Source organism: Zootoca vivipara, chromosome 15, assembly GCF_963506605.1.
Source record: "Zootoca vivipara chromosome 15, rZooViv1.1, whole genome shotgun sequence".
Lineage (NCBI taxonomy): Eukaryota > Metazoa > Chordata > Lepidosauria > Squamata > Lacertidae > Zootoca > Zootoca vivipara.
In genome coordinates this window covers 12,823,223-12,836,382 of record NC_083290.1, presented here as the reverse complement: position 1 = coordinate 12,836,382, position 13,160 = coordinate 12,823,223, and the positions used below count along the sequence as shown (strand labels likewise).

The 13,160-nt window shown below is 42.7% G+C and overlaps 1 protein-coding gene across 11 annotated transcripts in view; it reads left to right on the top strand.

The window, feature by feature from the left end:
• Positions 1-13,160, top strand: part of CUX1 (cut like homeobox 1) — a 264,706-nt gene that overhangs the window by 106,087 nt on the left and 145,459 nt on the right. The gene's annotated exons all lie outside the window — the stretch shown is intronic.

Genomic DNA, 13,160 nt, shown 5'->3' with positions numbered 1-13,160 from the left:
ATTCGAACTTCCAGCCTTCTGATCAGCAAGCCCAAGTGGCTCAGTGGTTTAGACCAAAGCACCACCCGCTCCCTTATACTGTATGTATGTATGTATGTATGTACTGTATGTATATATGTATGTGTGCATGTATGTATTTTATTTGTAGACTGGGAGCGGGTGGTGCTGTGGTCTAAACCACTGAGCCACTTGGGCTTGCTGATCAGAAGGCTGGAAGTTTGAATACATAAAATGCTGGCCACTCTGAGTGCTGCTGAGGGCAGTGGTGGTAGGAAGGAGAGAGAAATGGCCAGCGGGGTGATCTAAACATAGATAAGCTAGGAAAAGGCTGGTGCTTCAAATTCACTGATGAATCTGCATAGGAGAGTGTCTTAAGAGCATGACCTGTATGGTTGAAATGATGCCTTCTCTGTGGACTTATTTGGTGATACTATGAAAACCATTGTGTCTGTTCTCTCCCACTCGGGTCTACAATATAGGAACACCCTACAGGGCTGCTGCAAGAATGTGAAGTCCTTTGAACATGTGTGATGCTCTACATAAATGTTGCTTGTGGTCTCTGTGTAGGTACAAAGCACATTTTTCTCTTCTGCATTTTGTCTCTCGCTCACTCTTCCTAATTTTGCATGGTTCTTTGTCTCCGTCACCCTTCTGCAGCTATGCGCCTTAGGAGGTTGCACACTTCTTTGGGAAAGTGCAGGGGATTTGGAAAGGAGTTGCTGACTCCAGATGGCCATGATCGCTGTTTGTTCTGCTTGGGGGAAGAGCATGTCCTGGACCCTTGTACTCATCGCCAACCGTTTTTTTCAAAGTTAAGAAAAAGAAAAATTTCACCACACAAACGGATTTATTTAGCACTATTTTATGTGTGTGTGTGTGTGTGTGTGTTTGTTTGTTTTTGGGGTGTTTATATACAGTCATACCTTGGATCTCGAACGCCTTGGTACTCAGACGTTTTGGTTTCCAAACGACACAAACCCGGAAGTGAGTGTTCCAGTTTGCAAACGTTTTTTGGAATCCGAATGTCTGATGGGGCTTTCACGGCTTTCAATTGGCTGCAGGAGCTTCCTGCAGCCAATCAGAAGCCGCACTTGGTTTCCAAATGTTTTGGAAGTCAAACGGTCTTCCGGAACAGATTCTGTTCCACTTCCAGTGTACGACTGTACTATTTTTTCAGGTGGACCTTTAATAAGCATCATTTAAAACTTTAGAGTAGAACACAAGAAACACTTGTTTGGAAGAATGTGTTTCTGTTTTCTTATCTCATCCCCTGAGGGCACATGGATTCTTCAGGATCCCTACAGTGGCCGCTGTGGGAGGGAGAGGCCCCTTTTGGGACTGGGATGGTGGCAACTCCCAGGCAGCTGCTCTTTCTTCTTCACATTCTTTAGGGCAGGAATGGGGAAGCGGTGTAACCACTTTACCCTCCCTTGAGCTGCTTTGCAAGAGTGTGCTCTCACCGTGTCCAAATCTATAACTGATGCACTCCATGCTTCATTTTCTGTGACCAGCACCAAAACATCACCAGCCCTGTCACTTCCAGCTTGCTGAACCCTATAAGTTCTGCTTCCTTAACACTGACGGCACTATCTAATATGTCCACCAGCACAGAGGTAAAAAATACAGCCCCCAGGAAAAGGATTGTGCACCCCGTTCCTCCTCTTCCGCTTTTCTTCCTTATAGCCTCCCAAGGCTGCTTTTCTTTGAAAAAAGAAACAAACTAGTTGGGTCTTCATTACACTCATTTGCATATGTCTAATTTACTTCCCTGCAAGATAAAAATAGGTATAAAGAAAGTATGGTAGTGTCAGAATGGAAGAATAGAAGAATTCTATGACTTACTCGATAGAAGAAAGTGTGTTTATTGATCAGGTTTGAGTAGTCTCTCTTAAAAGCAATCTGTCCCCTGACTACAGGTAGGTAGCCGTGTTGGTCTGGATCGAAGTAAAATAAAAAAATTCCTTCAGTAGCACCTTAAAGACCAACTAAGTTTTTATTTTGGTATGAGCTTTCGTGTGCATGCACACTTCTTCAGATATCAGGTATCTGAAGAAGTGTGCATGCACACGAAAGCTCATACCAAAATAAAAACTTAGTTGGTCTTTAAGGTGCTACTGAAGGAATTTTTTTATTTTACTTGTCCCCTGACGTTTTCCATAAGTGATTGAGGGGGGAAATAGTTTCCCGTTCTGTCATTTCTGGACAGCGCTAACTTACTGTTTCATAACTGATGGCACAATATTAGTGTGTTCTGAAATATGTGCAGTTTGAGAGATTGACTCATAAAGCTGTGTGAAAAGAATTGATTCTGACGTCTGTGGATTCAACAGCCTTTTCCAAGTGCAGCTTGCCCTGTAAACAATAGTGAAGGCAGCCCATCAGCATTTGCACATAGGAGCGGTGGTTGTTTCCTTTTGTTTCAAGTTTGCCATAGTGAGCAGGAAGGCTTTAGAAAGGACAGGGGAAGTTAGTATATTGTGTCATCTTGCTACTGGAAGGAAACATAGACGTAGACTTAAAAGCATTAAAGGGGAGGGGATCTTTGTAAGTGGGGGTGGGGAGCGCACTCACCCTGTGAAAACAATCTGTAATCACAGGCCAGAGAGCTTGCTAAGCAGCCTTGCGGGTTCTCTGCTGCTGGTGTTTGGGCATTGTTGCATTTGGGAGGCACATGCTGGTGCCATTCAGAGGGCTACCATTACCCTGTGCCGCCCAGGAAGAGCATCATTGCAAGGGGAGGACTTTCCTATCCCCACTCTTTGCCTGGAGAAGGAGCAGCTGCAGGAACACTTTGCTCCAAGTGCTGCTTTGGCCGCTGCAGTAATATTCTGTGCAGGAAGGCCGTCAACATGTATCCTCTGCCTTTCCCCCTACCCGTCTGTGTCTTACACTTTTAGCTTATAAGCCTGAAGATGGGGCATGTGTATTATTATAATTATAATTATTATTGCTGCTGCTGCTAATGTGAGTTACTTTAAGAGACAATATTTGTCTGAAAAGCAGGACAAAAACGTTTTTGAAGCAATCCCTTACTTCAACGCATGTTCTTCGTGTCCCCCTCCCTCTCAAGCCTGTTTGCAAATCTGTTTACACGCACTACAACCTGCATTTGTCCTTTTTGCCTGAGAATAGAAGTCCCCCTGGTCCAGAGCTTAGGTTACTTTTGTACATCCTTAGCACTGTGTTTGGCACTGGAGGAACATGTAGTGACAGTAGCAACTGCAATCCTGGTGCCAGATAAGCACCTGGTACTCAGATCCACCCACCCCGTTATGCGTGTGTGAGTGTTTGGTGGGCAGCCAAGATGGTTACTTTTTAATTTAAAAAATACATGAAAGTAAACAATAAATCTACCCATTCTTCCAAGTATCTGCATAGTGAAATCAGCACCCTGCATTAATTTCAAATCATATCTAAGCCATGTTCATTCTGAGTTGTGTAGGTCTCACTCAATTTCAGCATGACATAAAAGGGTCCAGTTCTGCCTAAATAGATCTCCTGCATGAACTTTCCATCCACAAGCCTGTTTGTTCATCAACACAATATTCCAGAATTATAACCTTCAATAAATAAAATTGCCATCGAATTATGTTTGAACCTCCTGGCATATGCTGTTGGAGGTACTATCAGGATCTCATATACTGCAGTTTTGTTGATTTTTACAAAACATCATTCAGATAGTTCTTCAACTACATTCACTCCGTATGTGGGCAAATGTACCCCTGGTAGTTTCTCCACAGAGAACTGAAACATTCTGACTTGAAGACTCAAAACTTGGATATTTTGGAGGAAGCACAAAGGAGGGAGTGCCCAGATGTGTCTGAGTAAACTTGACAATGCAGTTTTGATGTCAGAATACAAGGTTGGAACACTAACACCATACAGCTGTTCCAGAAGCAAGTGTATAGCATCTTGACACATGTTTCTTGTTTGATTCATACTTATAAAACCAGACTTGCTCAACCTCAGTAAGTTATTTGCAAATGCCATTCTCTTTGATTTCCTTGCTGGGCGGGCCTGTGCGCCGGAAAAAATAGGTCAGGAACAGTAATCTAAATCTTCTTCTGATAAATAATTAAAGCTAATGGAATTTTCACAAGATCTGTGGCCTAAAATTCTTAAAGCACCAGTGTGCTCTTTTTCTGCTAATGTAAAAGTTAAGTTTGTTTTTTTAAAAGCCAGAAGAAGTAGCTAGCAACAGAGATGTAATTGAAAAATAGTGTAATTTTATTTTGCTGTAGCGCGGAATAGATTTCTGAGGAGAGCAGTGTATATACTCATTGTTTGAAACAAGTATTTCAGTAAATGAATTGATCGTTGACTGGTTGGGCACATAATGAACGGCCCAGTGGTTCATTCTACCTTGGGGGTAGTACTGCCTGCTGCTTTTTCTTACTATTCCCTTTCTTCTTGACCTGTAAATATGCAAATAGATGTTCTGGAAGATCATATAGTTCTCCCAAGACGCTCTATTCACAAAGGCTTGCCCCATTTATGGGCAGCAAAACAATACGTATTTATTGAGCAACCAGGTTGTTTTAGCATGTGGCTTAATATTAATGGGAGCTTGTTGCCCTTAAATACGTGGTGGTGAGTGCTGGGATTTCACTTAGTTGGCTATATCAGGGGTTCCCAACAAAATTTTCCCGAGGACCCCCTCATCGAGCCGCTATTGTGACAAGGACCCCCATTAATTCCTAATCCTAAAAGACAGGGTACCTGCGCAGTAGCGCACAAATGAAGCCGACACGCGCAAAGCATCTTGGGGAGGTGAGCGTTAGTAGAATGCGCGCGCTGCCTCTTTGCAAAACAGTAGTGTTTGTAAAGTGCCACCTAACGGCATACAGCAGAACTACTGCCTCTATCTAATTCTAGTTTTGCGCTAGACTCTGCTCATGCAGGAAGCGGCCAAAACAAAAAATCTGTTATCATACAAAATATATTTAATATAATTTTTATTCTAATAGCATCTTGCGGACCCCTCTGGCATAGCTCGCGGACCCCTGGGGGTCCCCGGACCACCTGTTGGGAACCACTGGGCTATATAAAAGGGAAATATTCACGGGGGGAGGGTGGTCAGGATGACTGCCCTTCTGTCTGCTCCATTTATTCATTTATATTTAAATTCTATCCCTTATTTTCACTACATTGGGCTGGCAAGGCAACTAACACCCTCCTTCTCTAGTTCTTTGGGACAGCCAGTCAGCTCCTGACTCTTTGTCACAGAGCCTGACCCTGTTGATACGCGACAGTGTTTTGCCTTTCTCCTTCCCACTGATCAATGGGTGTTGTTTTTTAAGCTGCAATACATGGAGGCTGTTTGCTATACTCTTGTTATGAATTTATATGCAGGAAATGTTTCTCTGTTCTTCAACAACCTATGCCACTAATGAGCAAACTATGTGTTCCGTGGTAGAATGACATGCACATCACAAGAATAAACAATCTTTGAAAGACTCCTGAAAGTCCAAAATACCCATCCATGCAGAGGCTGCCCACTGTCTCTTTCCGTGACTACCGTAGCTGCTCTGACCTCAGCTCCATAAATTCAGCCTCTTTTGATTCAGTTGCTGTTGGTGCAAAGACCCAGCAGAATTATGTGCTCTGAGAAGGAGTACCCGTCACCTCTCTGCATGAGTTTTCTGTGTCTGCCAAAAGAGCGACTCGTGCAGAGACCCACAAGGACAACTGTGGGTGAATATTTACTGCTCCATCCATGCTTTAAATGTCTTGGGGAATGTGCGCTTCTATCTCAAGCTATCAGAATTATGGGGAACTCTGGCTTCCACTCTTTGTAAGCATTTTGTCTCAAAGAAATGGTGGGTTCCTGCTGCTGCCCCCCACCCTTTTAAAGAGGTAGTGTATGCTGAGTACATGCTGATTCTTCTCTTCATGTGGCCTGAGCGAGCAAAATACCCCCCCCTCGATAAGTTGCTCTCAAGTTCTTGTCAGAAAGCATCTGGAATCATAATGTTCAGCCTTGGCCAATTTTCAGTGTAGGGTCACTTGCTAGTTCCTTATTAAATGTCTCCTAACAAGGGAGGAAATGCAAAAGGGGTAGACAGTCGGAAAACTGGAGCGTCTCCTGCGTGATGAGCCGGCTCCACAATTGGATGCGACAGCTGAACTAATGATGTCACTGACGCTGATGTGACCGGGCTGCTTCTCTCCACCCCCCCTCCCCATCAGTACTCTAACTCTCTCCAGCCAGTGTGCAGGACGTTTGCAGAGAGAGAGAGAGAGAGAAACGAACCACGGCAGAGTCAGGGAATCCAGGAGCCTCTTCCTTCCAAATTCATTTTGCTTACAGATACAATACTTTACGGATGAGAACCCTGTCTAGGCCGTAGGATCCCCGGAGGGTCATTTTGTCAAATGAGGGCTGCAAATAGCTGGAGAATTCTGGAAGACAAACTCTCTCTCCGTGTGTGTGTGTGTGTGTGTGTGTGTGTGTGTGTGTGTGTACATGTACATACTGGGGGGGGGGGTGTAACCATAGAGCAGGCAAGACCTTTTAGGGATCAAAAGGTTCTCCACAGCTGTCGACAGAAAGCAAAAAGGTGAAGTTGTCCACCTGCCCCATGATAGTGAAATTGAAACAGAAGGTGCAAAATCTGCAGTATATTGTTAGGTGGCTCTTGAATAAATTGTGACAGAATCAGCTATATGGAATCAAGGCACCGAATCATTTTGTCAGTCCCTCTCTTCCAAACAGGAGGTCTTGTATCTACAGTGCCCCTAATATATGCATACAGTACTACTGACCTTTACAGCTAGAAGGAATGAGCAGGCTTTTCACCTCTTGGCAGGCTAGTAAAAAGTGTGCCCGCTACGGTACTAAGTGGGCTGGCTGAGAAATGACTGAGCCATTTTCTCCTCCGCCAGCCCACTTGCTTGGTCATCAGCATGGAATTCCTGGTCACCTCTGGAAGCTAAGTGAATGGTGAGGCCAGGCTTCCTCAACCTCAACCCTCCAGATGTTTGGAGACTACAATTCCCATCATCCCTGACCACTGGTCCTGCTAGCTAGGGATCATGGGAGTTGTAGGCCAAAAACATCTGGAGGGCTGAGGTTGAGGAAGCCTGAGTTATGCAGAGTGGTACTGATTGATGAGTTTGGGAGGTGGAGGAGACCGGTTTCTTACATTTATATATCAGAGGATGAGGTTTCTTTCAAGATATTAAAATACCAACTATTGAAGAATATAAAAAAATATATGCTATCAGCACCCCTAAATATATCAGATGTTGAGAATGTAATAGAAACAGTGGGGAATGGGAAATCACCTGGACTAGACGGTTTTCCTATAGAATGGTATAAAATATTCAAAAATCTACCGTACTAGTCCCCAGACTTCTAGAAGTCTATGAGGAAATAGCTCATAAAGGTATATCTGCTACAATGTTCATTGAAGCTTTAATAATAATTATACCAAAACCTAACAAAGACCCTACTATATGTCAAAATTATAGACCGATATCATTAATGAATGTTGATGCAAAGATTTTGAATGCAATATTGGCTTCAAAATTACAAAAAACAAAAACAAGCAACTCTACACTTGCACTATATAAAACCCTAATCAACAGGAAGAAATATGATTTAGAATATGATGGACAAAAATGGAGTGAAGAGTTATGGATACAGATAACAAATTATATATGGGAGTCAAGTATAAAATCAACAGAATGGCCTCTATGAATCTAAGACTAAGACTTAGTCAACAGAAAATATTATTCAGAGTCCACTGGACTCCAGCAAAACTATACCAGAAGAAAATAACAAGTGCAGACAACTGCTGGAGATGTGGGAGTAAAAATGCAAACTTAGTACATATGTTGATTAACTGCCCGATGATAAGATTTTGGTGTGAGGTGAGGATATTTATAGCAAGAGTAATAAAAAGAAATGGTCATTTAGGGGAACTGAATTTAGTTCTAAATTATATTCCGGAAACATGGGAGATTTCATGGGGTCAAAAATAATGGCTGTACCGTGCTATATTAGAAGCAAAAAAAACTTGTTTTAATGAATTGGAAGAGCCGCAAAAAGATTCCATTGAGCACATGGATTGATAATATGGACACATTAGCTACATATGAACGAATTGCATGTCGATGCAAAGTAAGAATGGATAAATATGAAGAAATCTGGAACGAATATTTAAGGGATAAGGTGGGAAGTAGGGGGAGGAGAGAGAGGTGGGAAAATATTGTTACAAAAAGGTGTAGTCTTAGGTATATCAGTGTATTCAAATCTGAATTGTCAAATTGTGTTGTTATTGTTATTATGGTTTTTGTTGTATGTGTCTTTTGCAGTTGATATTTGTATCGGAAAAAAATGATTAAATAAATGAAAAAACAGCAACATTTATTTCTTCTAGCTTCCCCATCGTCTTCAATAACTCTCAGCTACTCACATTTAACATTGGCCTGCCTGCAGTCACAAGTTCAGCTTGGCAGCAGAGGCTGGCCTGTAACAACGTAAAACTTAAAAGGCACACCTTTGGGTGTCAACCTTGAATGCCCAGATTCAGTCCGTAGCATCTCCATCTTAAAAAATTATGGTAGCAGGCTGGGAAAGCTTTTGAAGGACTTCTGCAAGTCAGAGTGCACAGCACTGGCTCAGATGGACGAACAATCTGACTAGGTATAAAACTGCTTCCCATGTTTGGATGATTTGATTCCACCTGTAAATATTTTTTTTAATTGATTATTCTGATATCCCTTAACTTCCACTCAGTTTGGATTTCAGCAGGATTTCCAGATTTTAAAATGCTAGTAATGGATTGCACATGTATTATCTCAGTAGTGAAGGGTGTGTGCATTTGTGTATGTGTGTGTAATGTTTTATTTACAGACTTGTGCAATTCTGTGGCGGGGAATTAAGTGCTGCTGTGAACTGAGAGGATAGCTGTTGGGAGTGTCGAGATCACAGCAGTGGGGGAAAGTTAAACTCCTCCTCTCTCCCTGCAATAGTCTCCGTTTCTAAAAACTGTGTGTTGTCACATTTCCTTTGACCAAGAAAGTGAGGTGGGAAGCCTGTGGTCCTTAAGATGGACTCCAGCTGCCATCATCCCTGACCATTGAGCATGCTGGCTGGTACTGATGAAGGTCGGAGTAAAGCAGCATACTTAGGGCCACAGATTCTTCATCCGTGCCATCAAACATCTCCATATATTATAGTTTCCTTTTTTGGTGGAGAAGGGAATGTGTTTGTGTGTGTGTATGAACATTTGCTTTGTTAAAGGCACACACACACACACACACACACACACAGAGAGAGAGAGAGAGAGAGAGAGAGAGAGAGAGAGAGAGAGAGAGAGACTTCAACCCCACTGTAAAAAGGAAGCCTTTTTTTTTTTTAAAGACCATGATGGTTCATTGCTTTCTTGTGGCAAGCAGCAAGAGATATTTTTGAGGAATGATGTTACCAGTTTAATTTGCTTGGAACGTTTCAGTCGTTTGTGTAAACAAATACTTGTTTGTTCAAGTGTTCAGTGCCACATAGACTTTCAGAGCTCTAATGTGTGATTAGTGACTTGCTACAGAAGGTTGGCCTTAGCTTATCCTCCTCCTCCAGTTTTTGATTGCGACCCAAATCATCAGACAGCCTTCGTTGTTCTCCCAACATTACTGATTTCTCTTTTTTTTTTTTAAATATATTTTTATTAATTTTCCAATTAAAACCAATTATATCACATTCATTATTTCAAATTATACACATATATATCAATCAAACCGAATGTTATGCCAAATCATCTAAAAAAATTTTTTTTGGGTTCCCATGCTTCAAGAAATTGGGGATTCCTCGCAACCGTCCACTGCCGTCTTTTTTCTAAAGTTCAAATCGTCTCTCCGAGTTCATAATAATCCAAATCTTTCCCTTACAGTCACATAGATGTTTTCCATTTTCAACCGATTGTTTCCCAGCTGCTGAGATAAATATCAAACAAGATTTCACAAATGTTCTTTCTCCTGTGTGGGTTAATCAGTCCAGCCTCCCCATAAATCTTCTTGGTCTGGAGCTCCCTGTTGCGTCAACACGAAGCAGCGCCATCTTAAAAAGCTCAAATCACTTTCGTTTTCTCTCATAACCATGTAGATTAACGATCTTTGTTGTAAAATTTACAGCTTTTCCAGGCAGAAGACCCAAACATCAAACCATAGACTCTTGGTAAATTAATGGATCTCCTTGCCCTATAGCTGAACTTAGCTTCAGGTCGCTGCTCCAATTCAAAGTGCGTCACAGCTCATAAATCCTCCGAACGCGTCCAGGCACTCCTTCCGTCTAACTAGAGGGGGGCTTTTCTCATCGGCAACTCCACATCTTTAAAAAATATGCTCAGTAACAACAGTTTATAAAGTTCAACTCACACAGTCTTTTGCTTCTCTTTCACTCCAAACAAGCCAGGACATCGCGTCTGGGAAGGTACGAGGTAACACATATGAATAAAAACAAAAAAAAACTCACTTCCCTTATCGCTCCGTCCCCATCAAACCTTCTTCCAGATGAAATACAGCCTTTGACTCCTCTCCCTCAGCAGCATAAATTTCTCAGCAGTAAACAGCGCTTCTTCCCCTCCTTCTGAAGTATGTCCATAGATTTAAGCCTAATTATCTTCTTTAACCATGGAAATCCCCGCCATGCAGATTAGCGTCCGGGAGTCCTGGCCCTCGTAAGTGCTTTTCAGCCCAAGCTCCCCCCACTCCATAAACAGTCAGAGTGGGTCTGGGGGCATCGCGGGCCAGCGGCCCCTCTCCGTAACCCCCGGAGAGGGTAGGGGGTTGCCATTTACTCCCCTAGCAACCGCCAAATTCCTTACGAAGGTCAGAGGGATGGAAAACAGGTCCGCCATTCCTGCCGGCGGAAACCGGAACCCAACATTACTGATTTCTCATGCATCACGCCTTGCGGCTTCCTTCCTTTTTGGTTTGTCCAGTTTAGTCGAAAGAAAGGGGAAATTGCAGCTGACAGTGGTATAAATTTGAGGGATATGGCTGGAAAAAGAATGTTCAAAAACAGCCAACAATAAATCTAGAAGAATATTTCAGGTCAGCAGCAGAGAGAACCAACAAATATGTGCATGAGGGGTTTCCCCTACCTGTTATGTCTTCTGCACCCATTTCCCCTCCCCTACAACTTCCCACTACCAGCGAAGCCCCCAGCAGTGCATCATTTCCACAATGGGAAGTGTTGGAGCTGCCCATTTGCTCCTGGGAGGCAAAGGGACGTGCGGAGGGAGGTAAAAGCCGTATTTTTTCAGTAAGAGTTAGGGCTCAGTCTTGCCCAGAAATTCTTGCAAGGGGACACAAGAAGACAGCCCCCCAACCGAACTAAGGGCCCATTTAGCCTAGTCAACCAGGTGTCTCCTCTGGGAAGCCTATCAGCAGAACTTAAAGACATTGGCCTTCTCAGCAGTGGCCAGGTAGACTCTTGGAGAAGCCCTCAAGTGAGGCTTGAAGACAATAGTCCTTTTGTGCTATCCACATGTGCCCTTGTTGGTCATTGATAGGAGGAGGCGGGAGAGGTCATCTCTTCCAAGATAAAATGGGAGTCTGCCTGGTCACCCAAAGGCAATTCTTCCTAGGCACAAGTGGCCTGGAAAATGGCTACATGGATGCCTGAATAATGTGGGCAGCCTGTTCCCCTGTCCCTTTAAGGGGACATGGGTCTATATGTATAATTAAACTAATACCGTTGTTTTGTTATGGCATTTTTAATTATGTTTGCGAGCTGCCTTGGGGCAGAAAGTCAAGCTGAACCTATTTCAATAACTGAATAATATAATTTGACCAGGCCTAGTGTCTATGGGATGAAACCTCCAGCCTGTCTTGGCTTCTCACACCAACCTCCAGTAGGGGGCAGGCTTAGTCAAGAACTTCACATGCTCAGCCCCAGGGCTCCATGGGTAATATCTCATTTAGCTCCAGTTTAAAGAACCTATTGATGGTTCTAGCATTGGTTGGGCTGCTGGCCACTGTGGTTGGGGCATTCTTTGTGTTGCTCCCCAAATAATGGAACCAGCTGCCCAGTGAGATCAGCTAAATTATTCAGGATCTGGGCCCTTGAAACACTGGCCCAGTGCATGTTCTGATGTTCCTTTTTTATTTCAATGTTATTCATCTCTGTAATTTACACCCCTGGCTTCTGCACACAATGCATTCAAGGTGTCAGAGTTTATTTATTTATTTATTATTTTTATAATAAATTTTTATTGATTTTGCATAATAAAGAAAAACATACACAACATATTATCCCCCTTCTTCTAACCCCCCCTCCACGAACCCCCTCCTGCCACGAGAGAGTCCCATGAAAAGTGAGCAGTCGAAGGTGGTCCATTTTATAATTGGGTTTGTCCCCACCCCACCCTCTCTCCCTCCCCCCAGAACCTCCCCCTGCCACCAAGAGGCTCTAGGATGACAAGGAGAGATGAAGGCGAGTGTCCACCCAACTATCTATCTAAACATACATTATTAATTTTACATAATAAAAAAGACACACAAGCAAATAAAACATATCGCATTTTCAACCTCATACTTTGTTTAACATTGTCTTGGTGACTTCCTCGGATCCCTTCCTTCTGATTTTCATAATTTCATAATAATATTCATAGCAGATTTCTTCATCCCAATTTCAACCCTTATTCTTTAAACAGACATCCAGACAACTACAGTGGTGCCTCGCTAGATGAATTAAATTCGTTCCACGGGTCTTTTCTTATAACGAAAAATTCGTCTAGCGAATCCCATAGAAATGCTTTGAATTTTTTTTGAATTTTTTTTTTGCCCATAGGAACGCATTAATTGAATTTCAATGCATTCCTATGGGAAACCGCGATTCACTAGACGAATTTTTCGTAAAACGAATTCGTCTAGTGAGGCAACCTCCGCTAGAAAAAAACCTTTCGTTAAGCGAAAATTTCGTTAAGCAGGGCATTCGTTAAGCGAGGTACCACTGTATACCTAATCTCTAAACTTATCCCTTTCCCTTCTTAACATATTAACCCCCTTCTTCTTCTTCTTCTTCTTCTTCTTCTTCTTCTTCTTCTTCTTCTTCTTCTTCTTCTCCTTCTCCTTCTCCTTCTCCTTCTCCTTCTCCTTCTCCTTCTCCTTCTTCTTCTTCGCTGCAATTTGATCTCTTTGCCCACCATTCTTTT